General features: G+C 38.6%; 1 protein-coding gene across 2 annotated transcripts in view; it reads left to right on the forward strand.

Annotated features, from left to right (window-relative positions):
- LOC104930083 (zeta-sarcoglycan) overlaps positions 1-11,893 on the forward strand; it is a 344,655-nt gene that overhangs the window by 266,727 nt on the left and 66,035 nt on the right. The window lies entirely within an intron of this gene.

Consider the following 11,893-nt stretch of genomic DNA (forward strand, 5'->3'; position numbering starts at 1 on the left):
ATCAACAATATACTATTTCAGTAGTGTAAAAGCAATGGTCTAAGGTTGTATTACTATGTGAAGGACAGGGAATGTTCAGCCCTTGTTTAAATTACAGACGGGAACTTCTCCACCATTGTAAAAATAGCCTCAGGATGAGTATCCTTGTTCATTTGTAATCTGTATTAGAAATGCAGCAGAACTCCTGAGGTAAATTGAAGTGACAACATCTAATGGCTAAGTGGTCCAGGTCTGGTGAATAATTTGGAGAAAGTACTGTGACGTTAGTAGAGATTAAGCAGCACGCTCTGCCACTTGTGGCTTCTTTCTTCTGAGCCTGCCAAACAGTGGAACTGTGGTGTTGGTAGTGTTTGGTTGTAACTTTTTTTTGTCTGTACAATTGACAGAGGCAGTGTGTGCATAGCTCACCGTGCTTTTAATCCAACCACTACATTTCTGACTTCATACCCTACCAAAAGCATTTTAGAAGGGATTTTGTGCCCACCATACTTTGTTAAATTGCTTAGATTTGGTCCCTTTTCCTCGGTTCATGTGCTAAATAAGTAGGGTTAGTTAAGTTGTTCCCCTCTTGTTAAATCAACCATTACTTTGTCTTGCTTTTAACAGAAAAAAAGAGAAAATTTAAGTGAGTTGTGCAGTGGATGGAAAACTGATGGGCCAGGCAGATATGTCTATTTTTTTTTCTTTTTATATATATTTTTGGCCTTTTCAAGCTTTATTGTATAGATGCAGCTGAAGAGTAACAGGAAAGTAGGGAAAGAGATAGGGGGAATGACATGCAGCAAAGGGCCACAGGTCAGATTCGAACCCTGGGGCCACTGCGCCAAGGACTGGGCCTTTGTACACAGGGCGGCTGCTCTACCAACTGAGCTAAACAACGCCCCAGATATGTCTACTTTTAACCAAGGCTCATCAAATCCCTGGAGTAGCCACAGTCTTTCTCTTCCATCTGTCCAACAATCCTGCCATACCCAGGGTTCTAGATGGTGATATATTTCTTAATGTTTTGGCCAATATTCAAGAACCCGCTTCCCTACTATAAAACAGGAAGAGGGTAGGTAAAAAGGTTTACCTCTACTCATAGTATTTGGTTCTAAACACTCTGTATTAATACTATATATTACCCTTCTTATTTATTTTAGTTAGTTAGCTTAGTTTTAATTGGTGTTTTTTGCTGGTTAGGTGGTTTTGAGTGTGTAAAATTAGGTTAGGTTCTTACTTTTATATTCCAGTGAATTGGATGACTTTTCCTTGACAATGGATGGCTCTTAATAGAGTATACGGTTTGGCAGACTGGAGACTAACAGTTGTTGTTGTCAAGGTACGGCACCCTTTGCATGGTGCCACATGAGGAAATTGCCTCCAGCACTTGGACACATTCCCCTTCCTTTGTAAAGCACCAAGTCAAGCAGCATTTTGACATGTTTTTTCCTCCTTGATGTCATATGGTTTTCTTTCTGGAAAAATCATGAAGGATTAAAGTTGCCTTGACATAGCAGCACAATGATATAACAATAGATCTGCCATTGAGAGGATCCCAGTGCTGTACTCAAATGTCAGCCTGGCATAACTGAGGTGATAACTGAAGATCCTCTTCTCCCTTAAGATGGAGCTTGGCACAACTGTAGAACAGAAAAAACAATTATCATACTAAAACAATGGGAAGCCTCCATGGTGCTCTGCACTAAAGATGATGTCTGGGAAATCCAGTATTTCAGCCAAGAGGCATCTGCTTATGTTAAAACTGGCAAGCAGTTTCTTTTGTTGTTGGCCCTCCAATATGTTGTACCATGTGCATATTTGAAATCACAACACCTGATAAATGCATTCTATCAAAGCCTGCAAGGCAGATTCAAATTTACATGGTGATGATGGAACTCCTTTACAGCAACCCACCATGGTTGGTTAGGTATTACTGTAAATTAAAGCTACCAGTCACATCTAAGATAATGCTTCCAAACTTGGCAGCTATATCAGTTCAAGCCAAACCAGGTTTACTCATACAGCCCTAAATCACAAGTCTTTTCTAGGGGGTTTTACAATGTGCACTGCATGCAGCTTTCCAGGATGAACAGACAGGCAAAAGGTGTGCATGAACAAAGTACAAGCTGTAGGCAATTTATGGCAATGTACAGAATTTAAAGATGTGACCAAAATCTTAATCACAAAACAAATAATGGAACTATAAAGTATATAGTATCTACACATTAAAAGTGATTAAAAGTGATTACTGTACAATGTTACAAGTATTAAGTTGCAAGTGGTATGTAAATCCAGCAAACTTACCATATGCTAGCAAGAGCCAAATGATTATGATCCCAAAAAAACAAGAAAGAGAATAGATGTACAGGTGATAGGCAAACTCAGAGAAATGCCATAGACCAGGGGGATAAAGACCCAGATGCGATTTTTACCAGTCCTGGAAAAAAAAGAAAGGAGACAGCGAAAAACAGAGAGAGGGGGACAAAGAGGACTTTAAATCCCAAGACATCTGACGATCCAACTATTTCCAGCTAAAGAAAAATGTTATAAAGAGTCCCTCAGTTGGAATTTTCAGTACCTGTAAGGTACATTCAGAAATACAAAATTCTTATGTATATCCACAACCCAGACTTCCAAAAAAAAATCTGACAATGTAGTTCAGATATAACCGATGTTTATTTAGATATGCTTGTTGTCCAATAACTACTATAAATAAATAATGAATGAATGAATCACTCCCTCAGAAAGATATGTGTGGGACACATATCTTTCTGAGGGAGTACCAATATGTAAAAGTAAAGTACAAGTAAGAAGGTTGAGTGAGCTAAGATGAAGGACTAAGCACTGGATGGAGATCAAAGTGAAATATAACAAGAATGCAAAGAAGCTGGGGGTCTGCAGTTGCCTGGAAAACTGAGCTTTGAAAATTAATTGAAGAGAGCAGTTGAAAGATCAAGTAAAAAGAAACAGCAAAAAGAGAGATGAAAGAACTGTGATTTTGTACTTTATGAAAGTCTTATGTCCACATTCTTTTTTTTTTTTGGCCCACCCTAGTCCAATCCTTAGAAACTATTTACTTGTTGTAGAACTACTGTATTACTTTTTTTTTAAAGTCTCAACTTTGAGAATGTTTTCGACTTTTCTTCTTTCTCAAGTTTCTTATCAACGCATCCCAATTAAGGCTTTTTCTTTCTTGTTCTATTGGAAACCATCATCACTACCCTGCCATAGTGCTCCCTATTCATTAGCTCTTTCAATATGCCCTCACTATCAGCACCTCCTGAAGGAAACCTATGCTGCAAGTACTAACTTTTATATACCAAGTAAACTAGCTTTGTTTTACTTACAGTTTATTGTGATTGGTGTCAGTTGCTGTGTATTGCAGGCTGTGTATTGTCTTAATGGTAGCATGGAAACATAGTGTTGTTTTTCCATATCAGCACCCTAAAAACCCACAGTACACTGCCTGCACAACAGACAGATAAACTTAGTGACTAGTTGGCAAACATAATGAGCATTTAGCAGTTAAAAGAACCAGATCGTTCAGTTGGTGTACAGACCAAAACCAAGGCAAAGAGGAGAGTGGACAATGTCAATAGGTGGGCAGAAACATGACTTAAATTGAATGAAAATATGCTCTATAGCAGCTTGATGTGTAAATAAGCAACTGTCTGTTTACCATACCAACTTAAGAACTAATGATATGTCAATGTTGTGTGCACAACTTGCTTCCACTGCCCCTAGGCAGCCAAGAGAAATCAGTCTATGCAGGTATGAGGTCATATCTGATCACTTTAAAATCATTTGCTTTGCCATTTTAGAATGTAAAGAAGAATAAATAAATGGCTTTAATGCATGTGGCTCTTATCTTACTGTAAGTCTGATCCAACCTCAAATACCATCAGTTTATTAATTATTTTTTTATTAGAAAACCCCTGTGCCTTTTCTTTAAATCCATCCCCATCCCCTTGTACTCTGTCTCATGTATCATCAAGGAGTACAAGTCCCCTCTTTGTTTTTCTGTCAGTTTTTCAAACTACTTCCATTAAGTCTTACTGTCCGTTGAGACTGAGAATGGAAATAAACACTTCAGTTGCAGTTTCACTGTATGTGTATGTTCAGAACCTGGTCTCTATCATTTTAATGTATTTAGCTTTTTACTGCACCCCTTAAACCTTTCTTTGTTGGCTAATGGTGACAAAATTATCCTTCTAGTCCTTTGGCTGCTGAGGTTTGATCCAGAACAGAAATCGGCCAACCTTTTCATGTTAGCAAATATGACACCACTTTCACTGCATATTATAAAAACTTAATACATTTCGGCAGGTTCATTTAGCTTCATGGGTTAGAAACATTTTCTGTCCCTTCTGTCTTTATTATGTCTTATCCATCTGACGAATTCCCAGTTGTCCCTATCACACTCTTCTCTCATCTTTGTAAACCATTCCCATGTCACATTTTATGCAATGTTTCGCCATCAAGAGAATCCACTTCATCTCTCTCATGTCCCACCCTTGTAAACCATCCCCAGTAATTATGGAAGCAGCTAGTCGGCTGGGGATTTCATCACATGGCTGAGAGCTCTGCAGAGATGCCAACATCAGGAAATCCCTGTCACAGCAATGAGACACTAACAAACCACAAGACATATTGAACTGCAAGAAAATGAGCCAAAAAGCCCTGAGGAGCTGTGATTAAAGCCTCAATTCAGAAACCAAATGCAAACACAAAGGTTGCCCCACTAAATAATGTTAGAAATGAGGTTTGGAAAAAAAAAAAAAACACAATTATTTTGCTCCCTTGATTGTCTTCATGCAAAGAGTGATAAAATTGACATAATTTCACACGAAGAGAGCTAATTGTTACACTTGATTGGTTTTTGGCATTGTATTAATTGCAAAGAATCCAGTAAGACAAACACTCCGAAACTTTCAATCTGTCTGCAAGTTCTGAAAAATCTGCCCAATTCCCTCTTCAAAGTGTTTTCAAGCAGACAAAGACTTGCATAGCATTTTTTTTCTAGTACAATTTAACAGGATTGGGTCTTTATAGAAAATAAGAACATGAAAACTCCCACCAGCCTCAAGCCCCCAGTGAATCAGAGTATTCAGCTTGAAGCAGCCACATCCCTTCAACAGTGCTCCTTTGGGGGAAAAGAGAAGCCCCAACATACATTATTCAACAGCTATGACTATGTGATAACAAGCTGGTGCGGCTAAGCTTGATAAAAGACACATAAGTAAGTGTTGAGAGAACAGATATATTAGATATTTAATTGACACTTAGGAACACAACAAACGATGCATTTAGGTACTCAGCATGTCATACTCCCGCTCCATTGTACATCAGTACCGCTAAAACAAAAACTTGTCTCCTGTGTTGAAAGTTAAATTCTCTTAAATTCTGTGTTATTTCTGTTCTTCCTCTTTAATTTTGTGTTGTTTTATTTCTTTTAACTACATCCACACTGTGTGTTGTTAATCAAGTTTAAAACTGATAACCTTGAGGCAAAGGATAAGCCAGTACATTCTTGTTATACTTCCCCCAGCAATGATAACTGTGATCTAGATTAGCACTGGAACTGGCAGTATTTAGGCTAGTAATAGACCGGTACTGTAAGTGTTATTTATATGTGTGAGCTATGATCTGCTATCTGATCTGTCTTGCTTTGATGGAATGGATTGTTCTGACTTTGTAGAGGTGACAAGGTTAAAGAGAAGAGTCTGTATAGCCATTAAAGGAAAAAATGGCCTTTAAACACACACAAACACACTCACAAGCACCCATATAACCATGGGTTCAGTATAAATGAAAAAGGATCTGTTGTGATCTCCTGGGGAATTGGATGGAACAGAAATGGCAAGGACACTACAGGAGGAGAGAGGGATATCAGAGCAATAGAACATATAAGGAATAGTATCAGTTAAAGTTAAATGAATTTTGAAATGCATGATATCATTCCAAAGATTGCTATTTGAAAACCATGACTCTGCAGCACTCGTCTCAAAGCCAATGTGCCCATGAAAGTGGCTGAGTAAGAAGCAAACACATTTTGGGAGTAGTTGTCTTGTTTTCAGGAGACTGCAAGTCTGTGTATGCGTGCGGGTGTGTATGTGTGCATGTCAGCCAGTGCAGGTCTTGGAAACTGACCTTGATCAATAATCTATCAGCAGTCTGACAAGTCTGCGTGGGCAGGCATAAATACACACAAATACACACACGCACAATCACATTTATATTTAGACACACACAGGGGAACAAGGTTAACTATTGTCACACACACACAAACATGACATTCCCTTATTGTTTCAGATACAGGGCAGTCTCCTTCCACATGCGATCCACATGAAAATCATCTCTTTTACCTCAACTATTCGTACCACAGGGGGTATATTATTTTTCATGGAGCACTGCAACTTTCTCTGCTCTGCACCCCTCCCCTGTTCTCTCCACTTATCTAGTCTCTTCTCATCTCTCCAGCCAGGACACAGGACTATAGTACAAATGTGCTTCTACATAGCAAATGTGAATGTAGTCATGATATAGTCAGAGATGTCTCTCCATGTTGATTTGGTTGCTCTGTGCGTGTTTGTGCTTATGAGACTTCCCCAAGGCTGGCAATGTTTGTGACTGGCTGGTAAATGCATACTTAATATTGTTGTATGTTGTTTAAGTACATGTGTTCTGCACACCACTTGGATACATGTCTGGATTTTACATCATAGAATAGTCCTGCTGGTTTGTAATGTAGTCCCACAGTGCATAGTCATGATCCCACATCTCACTGCCAACACTTCACTTTGTCTTGATGCAAGAAAACAGTCGCAGCAGACATAGCTACATGATGTAAATCAAGTGCAATTAAACTGTACACTGAGTCAGACACATGTGCTGCTACTTTTCATCACTGTATTTGCTGTGTGTGGGCAGCTTCAGCAAAGGGTGCATAAAAATGCTGGTGTTTATGATGAGAGAAGTCTGAGTGGATGAGGATTGAAGCTGACCAACCTTGACTTTGCCTGAGAAAATGATACTGTTTTAATTTATATAAATTATTTTTTAGGATGTTTAGGTATATAGTATGCCTATATGCCTCACAACAAAAAGGAGATGAAGGTTTGAACCTGGTGAGTGTTTTTTTCCTGGTGCAGAATTCGCCCATAAAAACTATAAATGTGAGTGTTGTGCTTTAACCTTGTGATGGCCCACCTTCTCCCCATGCATATAATCAGAGGATATAGAACAATTTGATATAATATATACTTGTCTCTAGTAATAGTTGGTAATATTGTTTAAGTGTGATCTGCCTGTGGCCTAACTTTTGCTTTCTCATGTATTATTTTGTATTCATGTACATCTTTTTTTCACAAGGCAAGGCAAATTATCTTTGTCAGGCTAAAAAGATAAATAAAATGGTTCAAGTTTAGCAGTAGATTTTGGTATAAACACAAGCATTCAAACAAATACTGCAGCTGTCTTTCTGTGAACACCAGACAATACCGCTTAATAAGTGAGTCAGAAACAAAAAGGAGAAATGATTACGAGGTGGGAGATAAATAAAGTTTTATGCAGTTCATAGTCTCTCCCTCCCTCTCTCTCCTTTTTTGTCTACAATTTTGTATCTTGTCATATTCTGACAGGTTATGTTCAGCCTTGACAGGAACTCACACAAAAATGTTTGATTAATGCTACACCAGGACTAGTAGTACCGTCAGATTTTGCACTTAAGATCATTATATGAAAATGTATTCCAGAGCTTTAATCTGATATGCTATGTAAAAATCCCTCAGATGTCTTTGATCTTTTAGCCGCAGGTTGGACGGCATCATTTGTAAAACCTCGGTTGCAGAACCGTTTTTGCAAATCTCTTGAATGTGAAATACACAGATTAAAAACTTTTTTACCAGAGGCTACAGCAAAATGCTAATTTCACCACGGATTAGATGTATTTAAAGAATCTCATTAATATACTTACGTTTCTATTCATTCATAAATTGTTCAGATGTCGGGGAGGCAAATCAGATATGGTGATTCACTCAGATTTGGCAAGATTAGCTGCTGCACAGTTTACATACAGTGTATTCTTTCTTTTAAACAAACAAGACAAGCAGAGTTAGACATAATAATAAATATTACTATATATACCAGTAGTACGAACTACATACACTATGCAGTATATATGGTTTATGTAACTTCAGTCTCCTCCAGTATTTCTCTCCAGCTGGCATTTTTTTCCTCGAGCTTTGTGACTTTGTTGACTGGTCCCTTAAGCACCATACATTACCGTGAAGAAGCAGAAAGTAGAGGGCTGACGTAGCGACTTCTGTTTATAGATCTATTTGGTGCGTCTATCTCCAAAACAAATGCTCTGCGGTTTACCCTCCTCCGCCTTCCATCTCTATCTTGCTCTTCCTCCTTTTTTTTTCTTCTTTCTCCTCATTTCAAGATTTATCACTCTGCACGCCTGAAGCTGGGGGGTCCCTGCTTACTTCTACTTCTCCTTCCCACCCTCCAACTCTCTTTCTGTGCCCCTTTTTTCCTACATTATTCCTCTCACTCAACCTCTTTTTTACCCCAAGTGCACCACTCCTACCACATCCATCTCTTTCACCCTTTATATCTTTCTGGATCCATTTCCACCTTTTCCCCCTCTGGTAAAGAACAATTCATTCTTTTGGAAGCGGTCTGGCAGAAAGAGCAATGGGGCTTGGTGACACAGTGGAGCCTGTAACCCCCCAAAAAACTCAACTAGAACACCCATTAAAAGATTTGTCTGTGTCTTGCCACAAACTTTGATTTTCGCACAACAAACTTTTCAGGAATGGAAACAAAAGCAGCATTTTATATGCATTCTTTGAATATACTGTTGGTTTACAATAAAACAACATGTTTGAGTTTTCAGCAGGATTTTACCAATGCTGCAGTCAAAGGCTAAAAATCTTTAGATGAATCATGAAGAGATGGCCTGAAGCTTTGTCAAGCGACAGTAAATTATCTTTCATCTTGCCTGAGAGCTGGATTAATAGCTCTCGTTGTTTTATGTTAGTGCTGGTAGACTTTCACCCCTATGCTTGATGCGGTGAAAAAATATCTTACTGTCATTTATAGGTAAACATAAAAAACAAGGACACTAGATGCACTTGGTCCACCTATCTGGTGCACACGTTAGGCTGAAACTACTGTGTGTTACTATTATCTGTGTCAGTGTGGCAATATTTTATTTAAATTTTAATATTTCTGAAGACAGGGTTATCTGACTTTCTAAAGGACATTAACAAACCTTGTAGCCAAAGCACAGAATATAATCCAATAATTCCCAAATATCCTGCCAGTTAGTTGTCAAAACTGTTTATTAAAAAAATATACTGTTAAAGCAGCAGATAACATTTACTACAGATAATATTGCATGTTTCCTCTTTTTATATGCAGACATATCCTTTTACACTTTTGTTTGGCTTCAGACCTCAGCAGATCTCTGAGACAGCTCCACCCAAAGCTCCTGACCTAAATATTCCTGACTGTAATGCAGCCATTGATGTGGATAATTATACATCCAACTGTATGGCTCAGAAAACCTGTCTGCAGTGCTACTCCTACCTCATTTTGTTCATGCCAGGCTTGGAATTTGATCGGTTACTTCACATCACAGCTGCCTCAGTGAAATAGAGTTTTCATTTATTTACAATAATTTATACACAAATGAAACAAAAAGAGTTGATAGAGGAATCCTGACAAGAACCAGCAACAAGTTACATGCAAGACTCCTAATTAGGCAGGAGGATGAGAAGCCAACAGCCAACAGGCACATCCTCGCTGACCCTGCAGTCCTGGAGGACCCCTGAGGTACAAGGGTCTCAAAATGAGCAATCTCAGCTCATGTTTTTCAGCCAGAAATCTGCATGCCAAGTCTCCCAAAACCCTGAGGTCAGTGAGCTTGATCCAACCCCCCTGCTAACAAGTTAAAGGACTGTAACCACGGCTTCCAGCAGCAGCCCTGAGATAAGCTAATGAGAGACGATGTAGTCGCTCAAATAGATTAATTCAACTGTAGATAAGATTTTACACTTACTATAACACATTGGAGACAATTTGGAATCATGGAATAGTAATTGTAGTTTTCCTGGCTTTCAAATTAGGGTATTAATTGCATGATTTAACATGTCTGCTCCATATAACACCATTTCGAATAATTTTGTAGAGTCTAGACTTGATATGCAGCAATTCAGTTAAGCAGGCTCATGATTGGTTTTAATGTTACTGACATAGATGTCTAAGATAATTGCAGTAATTCACAGAGGTCTCTGAACTTCTCTTCGTCTTATGTTGGGGCCTTAACGATGCGAGTCCACACACACGCACACAGTGATCTGACATGTGTTGACTGGTCTAATGCCTGCTGTCTTGTTGAGTTTAAAATAGATTAAATTCAATTTTAAAGCTGTTGAGACAAGTACAGGACAGTGATGACACGTTAAATAGATGATAAGGTCTCTGAATGCACATGAAGACCCTTTAATATGCTAAACTCAAGTACCCAGAGAGTACGCCTGTGAGCAACTCTTTTTTAATTTTTTTAAATTTTTTGTTGTTACACGGCCGTGGGGACTGAAAACAACAAATTACCACAGCACACCAACAAACATGTCACTCATATAATAGTCCTTGCTAATTAGATGAATTTATGGAGGTTGTGCAGCTGTGTTGGGCGTGAGGGGGGCTGAGGTGGGTTGCTGGGGGTGTGTCTATATGTGTTGAATGTAACCGCTGTGAAACAATCAGGAAATATTTTTTAATTTCACTGATTAACCGGCTTTATCAAGGCTGGCACCTTAATGTCATTGACTATGTCTGTCTCTCTCTCTCTCTCTCTCCTGAGCATCTGATTAGTGGCCGCAGAGTGACGTTGGGCTGCGTCTTCCTTATTTCTCTGCCCGTCCATTGTGTGTGTGTTCAGGTGCCAAAAGTAGGTGGAAATATAATTGCATAATTTGAAACATTCATTATACGCTATTGGTTTGGGGGGAAAGAGTTTAGTTTGCTGGCAGCTACACACAATCCAACCATAATTCTATTTGATTTCTAAACTGTGAATCTAATCTGACTTGGAAAATGCGACTCTACCCACAGAGTCAGACTGAATAGCTGACAAACTGGCTGCTACAATGTTGGCTTATTGAACAGTCAGATACAGGAAAAGAATGAGTCACACCAGAGATAGAAGAGTTGAAAGCTTTTTATTAGATGGCAGGCTCAAAATATCTCTTAAGTATGCATCCATAATTTTATAGATAGAAAGAGACAGTCAGAGTCAAACACAGAAATGTAGTCAGAGAGAGCTAAAAGCTGTTATTAGGCTGATGGCAAGGATGAATCAACCAAATGTATTTTGTTTGAGTTTTGAGTACATTGCTGCTGAGATGCATACTGCAAGTTAGATACCTACTGAGAGAGTCCATAAGAGACAGACAGGAGCAGGGCTCTAAATTAACACCCGCCGAATACGGGTGAAAATACATTTTGGCGTGTATTTAAAAAAAACTCACTAGCCAGCTTGGCCGGTTATAAATGAGGCACTTTACCATCTATTTCGCAGGACGCGTGATCGCGGTTTCTATGGGAACCCTACAGCGCGTGCTCTCACTATGCTACGTAGTTAATTAGTTTAGTTTTACTTCTTTATTTTATTGTTATGTACAAAAAATGGGTCATATTAGACCCTGAATAGTATGTAAGGGATAATAAGTAATGATATGTTGGGATCATTTTTGTATGTACTTAAGTTCCCAACTTCATTGTAAGATTCATTTAAAGCTTTAGTTAATAAAATGATCAAATTAATTCAGTTGCTCTCATAATCTGTCTTTTTTGCACGGGAAAAAATGTGGCTAGTGGAAATTCTGATTGGCTGGTA

Source organism: Larimichthys crocea, chromosome X, assembly GCF_000972845.2.
Source record: "Larimichthys crocea isolate SSNF chromosome X, L_crocea_2.0, whole genome shotgun sequence".
Classification (NCBI taxonomy): Eukaryota; Metazoa; Chordata; class Actinopteri; family Sciaenidae; genus Larimichthys; species Larimichthys crocea.